This window comes from Zea mays, chromosome 1, assembly GCF_902167145.1.
Source record: "Zea mays cultivar B73 chromosome 1, Zm-B73-REFERENCE-NAM-5.0, whole genome shotgun sequence".
Taxonomy (NCBI): domain Eukaryota; kingdom Viridiplantae; phylum Streptophyta; class Magnoliopsida; order Poales; family Poaceae; genus Zea; species Zea mays.
In genome coordinates, this window is record NC_050096.1 from 67,291,550 (window position 1) to 67,304,715 (window position 13,166).

Below are 13,166 nucleotides of genomic sequence, written 5' to 3' on the forward strand. Positions count from 1 at the left end.
AGCACCATAAATTTACACCAAATGATGTAAATGACAAAGTAATATGATCAAGGGCATATAATACATGTATGCTATAGATCAATCCAAGTTACGCGAATCTAAGACATTTAGCTCACTTCGCAACCTGCAAAATGTTTTCTCATCCAAAGGCTTGGTGAAGATATCGGCTAGCTGGTTCTCGGTGCTAATATGATAGATATAGATATCACCCTTTTGCTGGTGGTCTCTCAGGAAGTGATGCCTAATGTCTATGTGCTTAGTGCGGCTGTGTTCAACAGGAATATCCGCCAAGCGGATTGCACTCTCATTGTCACATAGGAGTGGGACTTTGCTCAGATTGTAGCCAAAGTCCTGGAGGGTTTGCCTCATCCAAAGTAGTTGCGCGCAACACTGTCCTACGGCAACGTACTCGGCCTCAGCGGTGGATAGGGCAACAGATGTCTGTTTCTTGGAACTCCAAGACACCAGGGACCTTCCTAAAAATTGGCACGTCCCTGATGTGCTCTTCCTATCAACCTAGCACCCGGCATAATCGGAGTCTGTGTATCCAATTAAGTCAAAGGTAGACCCCTTTGGATACCAGATCCCGAAGCAAGGCGTAGAAACTAAATACCTAAGAATTCGCTTAATGGCCACAAGGTGACATTCCTTGGGGTCGGATTGAAATCTAGCACACATGCATACACTAAGCATAATATCCGGTCTACTAGCACAAAGATAAAGTAATGAACCTATCATTGACCGGTATGCCTTTTGATCAACGGACTTACCTCCTTTGTTGAGGTCGAGATGCCCATCGATTCCCATCGGTGTCTTCGCGGGCTTGGCGTCCTTCATCCCAAACCTCTTGAGAAGATCTTGAGTGTACTTCGTTTGGGAGGTGAAAGTGTCGTCCTTGAGTTGCTTCACTTGGAATCCAAGGAAGTAGGTCAACTCGCCCATCATCGACATCTCGAACTTTTGCATCATCACCCTGCTAAACTCCTCACAAGACTTTTGATTAGTAGAACCAAATATTATGTCATCGACATAAATTTAGCAAACAAAAAGATCATCGTTGCAAGTCTTTGTGAAAAGAGTGGGATCGGCTTTCCCAACCTTGAAAGCATTAGAAATAAGGAAATCTCTAAGGCATTCAAACCATGCTCTTGGGGCTTGCTTAAGTCCATAGAGCGCCTTAGAGAGCTTGTACACATGGTTGGGATACCTGTCATCCTCAAAGTCAGGGGGTTGTCCCACGTATACCTCCTCCTTGATTGGCTCGTTGAGGAAAGCGCTCTTCATGTCCATTTGAAATAGCCTAAAGGAATGGTGAGCGACATAGACTAACAAAATTCGAATTGACTCTAACTAAGCCACAGGAGCAAAAGTCTCCTCGAAATCCAAACCCGCGACTTGGGCATAACCTTTTGCCACAAGCGAGCCTTGTTTCTTGTCACCACCCCGTGCTCGTCTTGCTTGTTGCGGAACACCCACTTGGTTCCCACAACGTTTTGCTTTGGACGTGGCACCAGGCTCCAAACTTCATTTCTTTTGAAGTTGTTTAGCTCTTCCTGCATGGCCAACACCGAGTCTAGATCCCGCAAGGCCTCTTCTACCCTGAAAGGCTCAATAGAAGAGACAAACAAGTAATGCTCACAAAAATTAGCTAATCGTTAGCGAGTAGTTACTCCCTTGCTGATGTCACCCAGAATTTGATCGATGGGGTGATGTCTTTGGATCGATGCTCGGACTTGAGTTGGAGGGGCCCGTGGTGCTTCTTCCTCCATCACTTGATCTTCCTGTGCCCCCCTTGATCCTGTCCTTCTTCTTGAGGTACCTATACATCGTCTTGAGTTGGGGGATGCACCAGTGTCGAGGAAGAAGGCTGATCTTCTTCATGTGGTTCCTATGGTCGCACATCGCCTATCGCCCTCATGTGCATTGCGACCGTCGGGACTTCATCCTCATCTATGTCATCAAGATTAACTTGCTCTCTTGGAGAGCCATTAGTCTCATCAAATACAACGTCGCTGGAGACTTCAACTAATCCTGATAATTTGTTGAAGACTCTATACGCCTTTGTATTTGAGTCATACCCTAGTAAAAACCCTTCAACTGCCTTGGGAGCAAATTTAGAATGTCTACCTTTCTTCACCAGAATGTAGCGTTTGCTTCCAAATACACGAAAGTAAGAAACATTAGGTTTTTTACCAGTAAGGAGCTCGTAGGAGGGCTTCTTGAGGAGACGGTGTAGATAGAGCCTGTTTATGGCGTGGCAGGCTGTGTTCACAACTTCCGACCAAAACCGCTCGGGCGTCTTGAACTCTCCAAGCATCGTTCTTGCCATGTCGATTAGCGTCATGTTCTTCCTCTCTACCACACCATTTTGCTGTGGAGTGTAGGGAGCGGAGAACTCGTACTTGATGCCTTCCTCCTAAAGAAACTCTTCAACTTGTAGATTCTTAAACTCAGACCCATTGTCGCTTCTTATTTTCTTCACCTTAAGCTCAAACTCATTTTGAGCTCTCCTTAAGAAGCGCTTTAGGGTCCCTTGGGTTTCTGACTTATCCTGTAAAAAGAACACCCAAGCGAAGCGGAAAAAATCATCAACAATTACAAGACCATACTTACTTCCCCCGATGCTTAGATAGGCAACGGGTCCGAAGAGATCCATGTGAAGGAGCTCTAGTGGTCTTGATGTTGTCATCACATTTTTGCCGTGATGAGTGCTTCCTACCTGGTTCCCTGCCTGACATGCTGCACAAGGTCTGCCTTTCTCAAAATAGACATCGATTAGTCCTAACACATGATCTCCCTTTAGAAGCTTATGAAGGTTCTTCATCCCAACATGTGCTAGACGGCGATGTCATAGCCAGCCCATATATTGTCTTAGCTATTAAGCATGCATGTAGACCTGAGAGCACCTAGAGGGGGGGGGTGAATAGGTGATCCTGTAAAACTTCAAAAACTTAAGCCACAAAAACTTGTTAAGAGTTAGCACAGGTATGGCCAAGTGGCTAGAGAGGAGTCAAAACACAATAACCACAAGAAAGCAATCACAGAGTTGACACGGTGGTTATCCCGTGGTTCGGCTAAGTACAAAACTTGCCTACTCCACGTTGTGGCGTCCCAACGGACGAGAGTTGCACTCAACTCCTCTCAAGTGATCCAATGATCAACTTGAATACCACGGTGTTTTTCTTTCCTTTGATCTTTTCCCGTTTGCGAGGAATCTCCACAACTTGGAGTCTCTCGCCCTTACAATTGAGTTCACAAAGAAATACGGAGTAAGGTGGGAATGAGCAACGCACACAAGACTCGAAAATCAGAGCAACAACACGCACACAAGTTGCAACAAGAGCTCGCAACGCAACACAAAGAGTTCACAACTCCACAAGAGCTCTATATGCTATCACAATGAAACGAATGCGTGAGATTGATGTCTTGGTGCTTAGAAGAGTTGTAGGAATGCTTGGTGTACTCCTCCATGCGCCTAGGGGTCCCTTTTATAGCCCCAAGGCAGCTAGGAGCCGTTGAGAGCACATCTGGAAGGCTATCCTTGCCTTCTGTCGTCGGGCGCACCGGACAGTCCGGTGCACACCGGACACTGTCCGGTGCCCGATTTCTTTCCTTAACAGGCGCAGCCGACCGTTGCCGACCACTGCAGATCTGGCGCACCGGACAGTCCGGTGCACACCGGACAGTCCGGTGCTTTCTTCCGACCGTTGGCTCAGCCACGTGTCGCGCGGCGATCGCGCGGCCGACCGTTGGCCCGGCCGACCGTTGGCTCACCGGACAGTCCGGTGAATTTTAGCCGAAGTTGCCAGAGAAAAACCCGAGAGCGGCCTCTTCGGTCGAGGCAGCCTGGCACACCGGACACTGTCCGGTGCACCACCGGACACTGTCCGGTGCACCACCGGACAGTCCGGTGCCCTAGACCGAAACAGTCCCTTGGCTGCACACAGCCAAGTCTTCTCTTCTCTTCTTCTTTCTGTTTCTAACACTTAGACAAATATATTAGTACACAAAACCAATGTACTAAGACTTAGAAACATACCTTTGTTGAAGATTTGCACTTTGTTCATCCATGGGCATTGATTTACATTTAAGCACTTGTGTTGACACTCAATCACCAAAATACTTAGAAATGGCCCAAGGGCACATTTCCCTTTCAATCTCCCCCTTTTTGGTGATTTATGCCAACACAACATAAAGCAACTAGAACAAGTGCAAAATCACTTCAAATAAAAACTTAAATTGATTTTGATTCAATTTTGGCATATATGGATCATCCTTTGCCACCACTTGGTGTGTTTTTGCAAATCAACTCAAATCTCTATCTCTAAGTCAAACACACATGTTGAAGCATAAAGAGAGTCATTCCAAAAGAGATTGATCAAAGATATCAAAAACTCCCCCTATTTCCCATAATCAATACTTCTCCCCACAAGAAGCCAATTTTTGACAAGAGAGACAATAAAAGCTTTTGACAAAACAAAAACTCTATTCTACTATTTTCAAAATCTCTCAAGTGGTAGCTGATCCATTTATCGCTTTGGCCTTTATTTTCTCCCCCTTTGGCATCAAGCACCAAAACGGGATCAATCTTGGCCCAATTGAGATGGTATCGGAGCGAAATCTAGCACACATGCATACGCTAAGCATAATATCCGGTCTACTAGCACATAAATAAAGCAAAGAACCTATCATTGACCGGTATGCTTTTTGATCAACGGACTTACCTCCTTTGTTGAGGTCGGTGTGTCCGTCGGTCCCCATCAGAGTCTTTGCGGGCTTGGCGTCCTTCATCCCAAACCGCTTTAGCAGATCTTGCGTGTACTTCGTTTGGGAGATGAAGGTGCCGTCCTTGAGTTGCTTCACTTGGAACCCAAGGAAGTAGTTCAACTCGCCCATCATCGACATCTCGAATTTCTGCGTCATCACCCTGCTAAACTCTTCACAAGACTTTTGGTTAGTAGAACCAAATATTATGTCATCAACATAAATTTGGCACACAAACAAATCACCATCACATGTCTTAGTGAAAAGAGTTGGATCGGCCTTCCCAACCTTGAAAGCATTAGCAAGTAAAAAGTCTCTAAGGCATTCATACCATGCTCTTGGGGCTTGCTTAAGTCCATAGAGCGCCTTAGAGAGCTTACACACATGGTCGGGGTACCGTTCATCCTCGAAGCCAGGGGGTTGCTCCACGTACACCTCCTCCTTGATTGGCCCGTTGAGGAAAGCGCTCTTCACATCCATTTGGAACAACCTGAAAGAATGGTGAGCGGCATATGCTAGCAAGATTCGAATTGACTCTAGCCTAGCCACAGGAGCAAAAGTCTCCTCAAAATCCAAACCTGCGACTTGGGCATAACCTTTTGCCACAAGTCGAGCCTTGTTTCTCGTCACCACCCCGTGCTCGTCCTGTTTGTTGCGGAACACCCACTTGGTTCCCACAACATTTTGCTTCGGACGAGGCACCAGTGTCCAAACTTCATTGCGCTTGAAATTGTTTAACTCCTCTTGCATGGCCAACACCCAGTCCGGATCTAGCAAGGCCTCTTCTACCCTGAAAGGCTCAATAGAAGAGACAAAGGAGTAATGCTCACAAAAATTAACTAATCGAGATCGAGTAGTTACTCCCTTGCTAATGTCACCCAGAATTTGGTCGACGGGATGATCCCTTTGAATCATCGCTCGAACTTGGGTTGGAGGTGCCGGTTGCACTTCTTCCTCCATCACTTGATTATCTTGTGCTCCCCCTTGATCAAGCGCCTCCACTTGAGGTACCTGTTCGTCATCTTTGGTTGGGGGATGCACCATAGTTGAGGAAGAAGGTTGATCTCGTTCATCTTGTTCCTGTGGCCGTACTTCTCCAATCGCCATGGTCCGTATAGCGGCCGTCGGAACATCTTCTTCATCTACATCATCACAATCAACAACTTGCTCTCTTGGAGAGCCATTAGTCTCATCAAATACAACGTCGCTAGAGACTTCAACCAAACCCGATGATTTGTTGAAGACTCTATACGCCTTTGTATTTGAGTCATAACCTAACAAAAACCCTTCTACAGCTTTGGGAGCAAACTTAGAATTTCTACCCTTCTTCACTAGAATGTAGCATTTACTCCCAAATACACGAAAGTACGATACATTGGGTTTGTTACCGGTTAGTAGCTCATACGACGTCTTCTTGAGGAGGCGATGAAGGTAGACCCTGTTGATGGCGTGGCACGCCGTGTTCACGGCTTCCGTCCAAAAGCACTCGGGGGTCTTGAACTCTCCTAGCATCGTCCTCGCCATGTCGATGAGCGTCCTGTTCTTCCTCTCTACCACACCATTTTGCTGTGGTGTGTAGGGAGCGGAGAACTCGTGCTTGATCCCTTCCTCTTCAAGGAACTCCTCCACTTGAAGGTTCTTGAACTCGGACCCGTTGTCGCTTCTTATCTTTTTCACTTTGAGCTCAAACTCATTTTGAGCTCTCCTGAGGAAGCGTTTGAGAGTCCCTTGGGTTTCGGATTTTTCCTGCAAAAAGAACACCCAAGTGAAGCGGGAAAAGTCATCAACAATAACTAAACCATACTTACTTCCTCCTATGCTCAGATAGGCGACAGGTCCGAAGAGGTCCATATGCAGCAGCTCCAGGGGTCTTGAAGTGGTCATCACGTTCTTGCTGTGATGTGCTCCTCCCACTTGTTTACCTGCTTGACAAGCTGCACAAGGTCTATCTTTTTCGAAATGCACGTTAGTCAAACCTATCACGTGTTCTCCCTTTAGAAGCTTGTGAAGGTTCTTCATCCCCACATGTGCTAAGCGGCGATGCCACAGCCAGCCCATGCTAGTCTTAGCTATTAAGCATGCATCTAGACCGGCCTCTTCTTTTGCAAAATCAACTAAATAAAGTTTGCCGTCTAATACACCCTTAAAAGCTAATGAACCATCGCTTCTTCTAAAGACAGACACATCTACATTTGTAAATAGACAATTATACCCCATATGACATAATTGACTCACAGATAGCAGATTATATCCAAGAGACTCAACTAAAAACACATTAGATATGGAGTGCTCATTAGAAATTGCAATTTTACCTAAACCTTTTACCTTGCCTTGATTCCCATCACCGAATATAATTGAATCTTGGGAATCTTTATTCTTGACGTAGGAGGTGAACATCTTCTTCTCCCCCGTCATATGGTTTGTGCATCCGCTGTCGATAATCCAGCTTGAACCTCCGGATGCATAAACCTGCAAGGCAAATTTAGGCTTGGGACTTAGGTACCCAACTCTTGTTGGGTCCTACAAGGTTAGTCACAATTTCCTTAGGGACCCAAATGCAAGTTTTATCACCTTTGCATTTTGCCCCTAACTTCCTAGCAATTACTTTTCTATCCTTTCTACAAATTGCAAATGAAGTATTCAAAGCATAATAAATTGTGGAAGGTTCATTCACTACTTTCCTAGGAGCATGAATAGCATTCTTTCTAGACACATGATGAATAGTATTTCTCTTAGGAACAACATTTCTCCTAGTAACATTTCTATCATACACATAAGAGGAACTAGGAGCAAACATGGCATGAGAGTCAAAATCATCAAAAGCATTATAACTCCTATAAGCATTTCTAGTTTGTCTCCTATCATAATACATAAAAGCATGGTTCTTTTGCACATTACTAGCCATAGGGGCCTTCCCTTTCTCCTTGGCGGGAATGGGAGCCTTATGGCTTGTTAAGTCCTTAGCTTCTCTCTTGAAGCCAAGTCCATCCTTAATTGAGGGGTGTCTACCAATTGTGTAGGCATCCCTTGCAAATTTTAGCTTATCGAAATCATTCTTGCTAGTCTTAAGTTGAGCATTAAGACTAGCCAGTTCATCATTAAGTTTGGAAATTGAAACTAGGTGTTCACTACAAGCATTAATGTCAAAATCTTTACACCTAGTACAAATTTCAACATGTTCTACACAAGAATTGGATTTATTTGCTACTTCTAATTTAGCATTTAAATCATTGTTGACACCTTTCAAAGTAGAAATGGTTTCATGACAAGTAGATAGTTCAAAAGAAAGCATTTCATTTCTTTTAACTTCTAAAGCATAGGATTTTTGTGCCTCAACAAATTTATCATGCTCTTCATACAACAAATCCTCTTGCTTTTCTAAAAGTATATTCTTTTCATTCAAGGCATCAATTAACTCATTAATTTTGTCTATCTTAGATCTATCTAAGCCCTTGAACAAACATGAATAATCTACTTCATCCTCATCACTAGATTCTTCCTCACTTGAAGAAGCATAGGTAGAGTTGCGAGTACATACCTTCTTCTCCCTTGCCATAAGGCATGTGTGACGCTCGTTGGGGAAGAGGGTTGATTTGTTGAAGGCGGTGGCGGCGAGTCCCTCATTGTCGGAGTCGGACGAGGAGCAATCCGAGTCCCACTCTTTGCCTAGATGCGCCTCGCCCTTTGCCTTCTTATAATGCTTCTTCTTTTCCCTCTTGTTTCCCTTTTCCTGGTCACTTTCATTATCAGGACAGTTAGCAATAAAATGACCAAGCTTACCGCATTTGAAGCATGATCGCTTCCCCTTGGTCTTAGTCTTGCTTGGCTGTCCATTGCGACCCTTTAGCACCGTCTTGAAGCGCTTAATGATGAGAGCCATTTCTTCATCATTAAGCCCGGCCGCCTCAATTTGCGCCACCTTGCTTGGTAGTGCCTCCTTGCTCCTCGATGCCTTGAGAGCAATGGGTTGAGGCTCGTGGATTGGACCGTTCAACGCGTCATCGACGTACCTTGCCTCCTTGATCATCATCCGCCCGCTCACGAATTTTCCAAGTACTTCTTCGGGCGTCATCATCGTGTACCTGGGGTTCTCACGAATATTGTTCACGAGATGAGGATCAAGAACGGTAAATGACCTGAGCATTAGGCGGACGACGTCGTGATCCGTCCAACGCGTGCTTCCGTAGCTCCTTATCTTGTTGATAAGGGTCTTGAGCCGGTTGTAAGTTTGAGTTGGCTCTTCTCCCCTTATCATGGCGAATCGTCCAAGCTCGCCCTCCACCAACTCCATCTTGGTGAGCATGGTGATGTCGTTCCCCTCGTGAGAGATCTTGAGGGTGTCCCATATCTGCTTGGCATTGTCCAAGCCGCTCACCTTATTGTACTCTTCCCTGCACAAAGATGCTAAGAGAACAGTAGTAGCTTGTGCATTTTTATGAATTTGTTCATTGATAAACATAGGGCTATCCGAGCTATCGAATTTCATTCCATTCTCTACAATCTCCCATATGCTTGGATGGAGAGAGAATAAATGACTACGCATTTTGTGACTCCAAAATCCGTAGTCCTCCCCATCAAAATGTGGAGGTTTACCAAGAGGAATGGAAAGCAAATGCGAATTCGAACTATGTGGAATACGAGAATAATCAAATGAAAAGTTCGAATTAACCGGTTTCCTTTGTTTGTCGTGGTCGTCGTTCTTTTGGGAAGAAGAGGACTCATCGCTGTCGTAGTAGACGATCTCCTTGATGCGTCTTGTCTTCTTCTTCTTCCCATCTCTTCGCTTGTGGCCCGAGCCCGAGTCATTGGACTTGTCATCCCTTGGCTCGTTGACGAAGGACTCCTTCTCCTTGTCGTTTATCACAATTCCCTTCCCCTTAGGATCCATCTCTTCGGGCGGTTAGTCCCTTTCTTGAAGAGAACGGCTCTGATACCAATTGAGAGCACCTAGAGGGGGGGTGAATAGGTGATCCTGTAAAACTTCAAAAACTTAAGCCACAAAAACTTGTTAAGAGTTAGCACAGGTATGGCCAAGTGGCTAGAGAGGAGTCAAAACACAATAACCACAAGAAAGCAATCACAGAGTTGACACGGTGGTTATCCCGTGGTTCGGCTAAGTACAAAACTTGCCTACTCCACGTTGTGGCGTCCCAACGGACGAGAGTTGCACTCAACTCCTCTCAAGTGATCCAATGATCAACTTGAATACCACGGTGTTTTTCTTTCCTTTGATCTTTTCCCGTTTGCGAGGAATCTCCACAACTTGGAGTCTCTCGCCCTTACAATTGAGTTCACAAAGAAATACGGAGTAAGGTGGGAATGAGCAACGCACACAAGACTCGAAAATCAGAGCAACAACACGCACACAAGTTGCAACAAGAGCTCGCAACGCAACACAAAGAGTTCACAACTCCACAAGAGCTCTATATGCTATCACAATGAAACGAATGTGTGAGATTGATGTCTTGGTGCTTAGAAGAGTTGTAGGAATGCTTGGTGTACTCCTCCATGCGCCTAGGGGTCCCTTTTATAGCCCCAAGGCAGCTAGGAGCCGTTGAGAGCACATCTGGAAGGCTATCCTTGCCTTCTGTCGTCGGGCGCACCGGACAGTCCGGTGCACACCGGACACTGTCCGGTGCCCGATTTCTTTCCTTAACAGGCGCAGCCGACCGTTGCCGACCACTGCAGATCTGGCGCACCGGACAGTCCGGTGCACACCGGACAGTCCGGTGCTTTCTTCCGACCGTTGGCTCAGCCACGTGTCGCGCGGCGATCGCGCGGCCGACCGTTGTCCCGGCCGACCGTTGGCTCACCGGACAGTCCGGTGCACACCGGACAGTCCGGTGAATTTTAGCCGAAGTTGCCAGAGAAAAACCCGAGAGCGGCCTCTTCGGTCGAGGCAGCCTGGCGCACCGGACACTGTCCGGTGCACCACCGGACACTGTCCGGTGCACCACCGGACAGTCCGGTGCCCCAGACCGAAACAGCCCCTTGGCTGCACACAGCCAAGTCTTCTCTTCTCTTCTTCTTTCTGTTTCTAACACTTAGACAAATATATTAGTACACAAAACCAATGTACTAAGACTTAGAAACATACCTTTGTTGAAGATTTGCACTTTGTTCATCCATGGGCATTGATTTACATTTAAGCACTTGTGTTGACACTCAATCACCAAAATACTTAGAAATGGCCCAAGGGCACATTTCCCTTTCAAGACCGACATTCTCTTTTGAAAAATCAACTAAGTAGAGCTTGTCGTCTAATACACCCTTAAAAGCTAATGAACCATCACTTCTTCTAAAGACAAATACATCAATATTTTTAAACAAGCAATTGTAACCCATGTGACACAATTGACTTACAGACAGAAGATTGTACCCGAGCAACTCTGAGAGCACCTAGAGGGGGGTGAATAGGTGATCCTGTGAAACTTGAAACTTAATCCACAAAAACTTGATTAGACGTTAGCACAATAATGCCAAGTGGCTAGAGAGGAGTCTCAACAAAACACAATAACCACAAGAGATCAATCACAGAGAAGGCACAGTGGTTTATCCCGTGGTTCGGCCAAGACCAACGCTTGCCTACTCCACGTTGTGGCGTCCCAACGGACGAGGGTTGCAATCAACCCCTCTCAAGCGGTCCAAAGACCCACTTGAATACCACGGTGTTTTGCTTGCTTTACTAAATCCCGTTTGCGAGGAATCTCCACACTTTGGAGCCTCTCGCCCTTACACTTGAAATTCACAAAGAAGCACAGAGTAAGGGAGGGATGAGCAACACACTCAAGACAAGAAATCACAGCAACACCGCGCACACAAGTCGCAACAAGAGCTCACAACACAACTCAAAGAGTTCACAACTCAACTAGAGCTCTAATTGCTATCGCAAGGAATCAAAAGCGTTGTTGGGGGCCTTCGGCTTACGAAGGTCCTCAAAAACAGGATTTAACAGTATTTCTGGAGTATAATGTGTGAACAGGTATCTTCAGACTCAAGTCGGTATCACTGCAGACCAGAATAATACGAAGGTTGATACAGCGCCGAAGGTGTGAGCAGGAAAGCTTCGGCGTGGTAGCAAAAAATGAAACCGACTTAAAGATGAAAAGGCTATTCAGACCTCGATAGATTACTATAGAATTATTATCAAATGTAAAGGGCATAAATGTAATTTTGTATGGGTTGTGTCCTGTGCCTATAAATAGGTGAACAGTACCCCCGTACTGTTCACGCTGATTTGACATTCGCTTTTGCGTCACGCTTATACTTTCATCTCCTTCAAGCTGAAGGTACATTTGTAATTCGATGTTATTTCTGTTTCTACATAATAATAATGCAAAGATAAATTAATAATAATATGCAATTGTCTATGTTATCCTTTATATTCCTTATAATTCATCCTTCGTCACTGTATAGTGTATTTATGAAGGTACGCCCTTCATAACCTTCGTCCGAAAATCATTATATCCTAAGGGGAATAATGCTTCGAAGGACGAAGGACTTTACCGATTAACATTTTCTATGTTGCCTTGTTCTTAACTCATAGCATTTGAGAACAAGTCTCCAACATTGGCGCCCACCTCCGGTGAACTCACTTCCACTCTTTGAGTTTTCTGAACACCTTCGGCGATCATAAACCTTCGCTATGGCGCCGAAGAAAGCTTCAGCAACTGGCACTGCAGCTCTTCAACCGCTGGACCACAATCAGGAGACTGTCTCTCTTCGGGAGGCCCGAAGCCAGAAAAGGAAGGCTGTTAGCCCGACACCACCAGAGGATGAGATAGACCAAGAAATTAGAGAGATGGAGATGCTTCACCAACAGGTGCAGAGGAAGAAGGAAAAGATGGCCAGGCTAGCTGAACTACAAAGGCAGATAGACGAAGCCTCTGAGGAAGTTCGTCATCTTACTCAGGATGAGCAACACCGAAGGCCTCAGCACCAAGACCTTCATCAGGAGGGTTTCCTCAATGAAGATGACTGGTATGACAATTTCCATCATGGGAATTTTGTTTTTGATGATGCTTCTCCTCTGTCCGCTGAGCTGCAGGCTACACCTTGGCCTCCGTCCTACAAGCCGCCTCAGCTTCCCATATTTGATGGCCACTCAGACCCGAAGCAGTTTTTGATGAGCTACGAAGCAACAGTATCTTCGTATGGTGGCAATGCTGCGGTCATGGCCAAATCTTTTGTTATGGCTGTCAGGAGTGTTGCTCAAACCTGGTACTCCTCCCTTCGACCAGGAACCATCACTTCGTGGCAAAAGCTGAAGGACTTGTTGTTAACCAGCTTTCAAGGATTCCAGACGAAGCCGGTCACGGCTCAAGCTCTATTCCAGTGCACCCAGGATCACGAAGAGTACCTTCAGGCGTACGTCCGGAGGTTCTTGCGTTTGAGGGCACAGG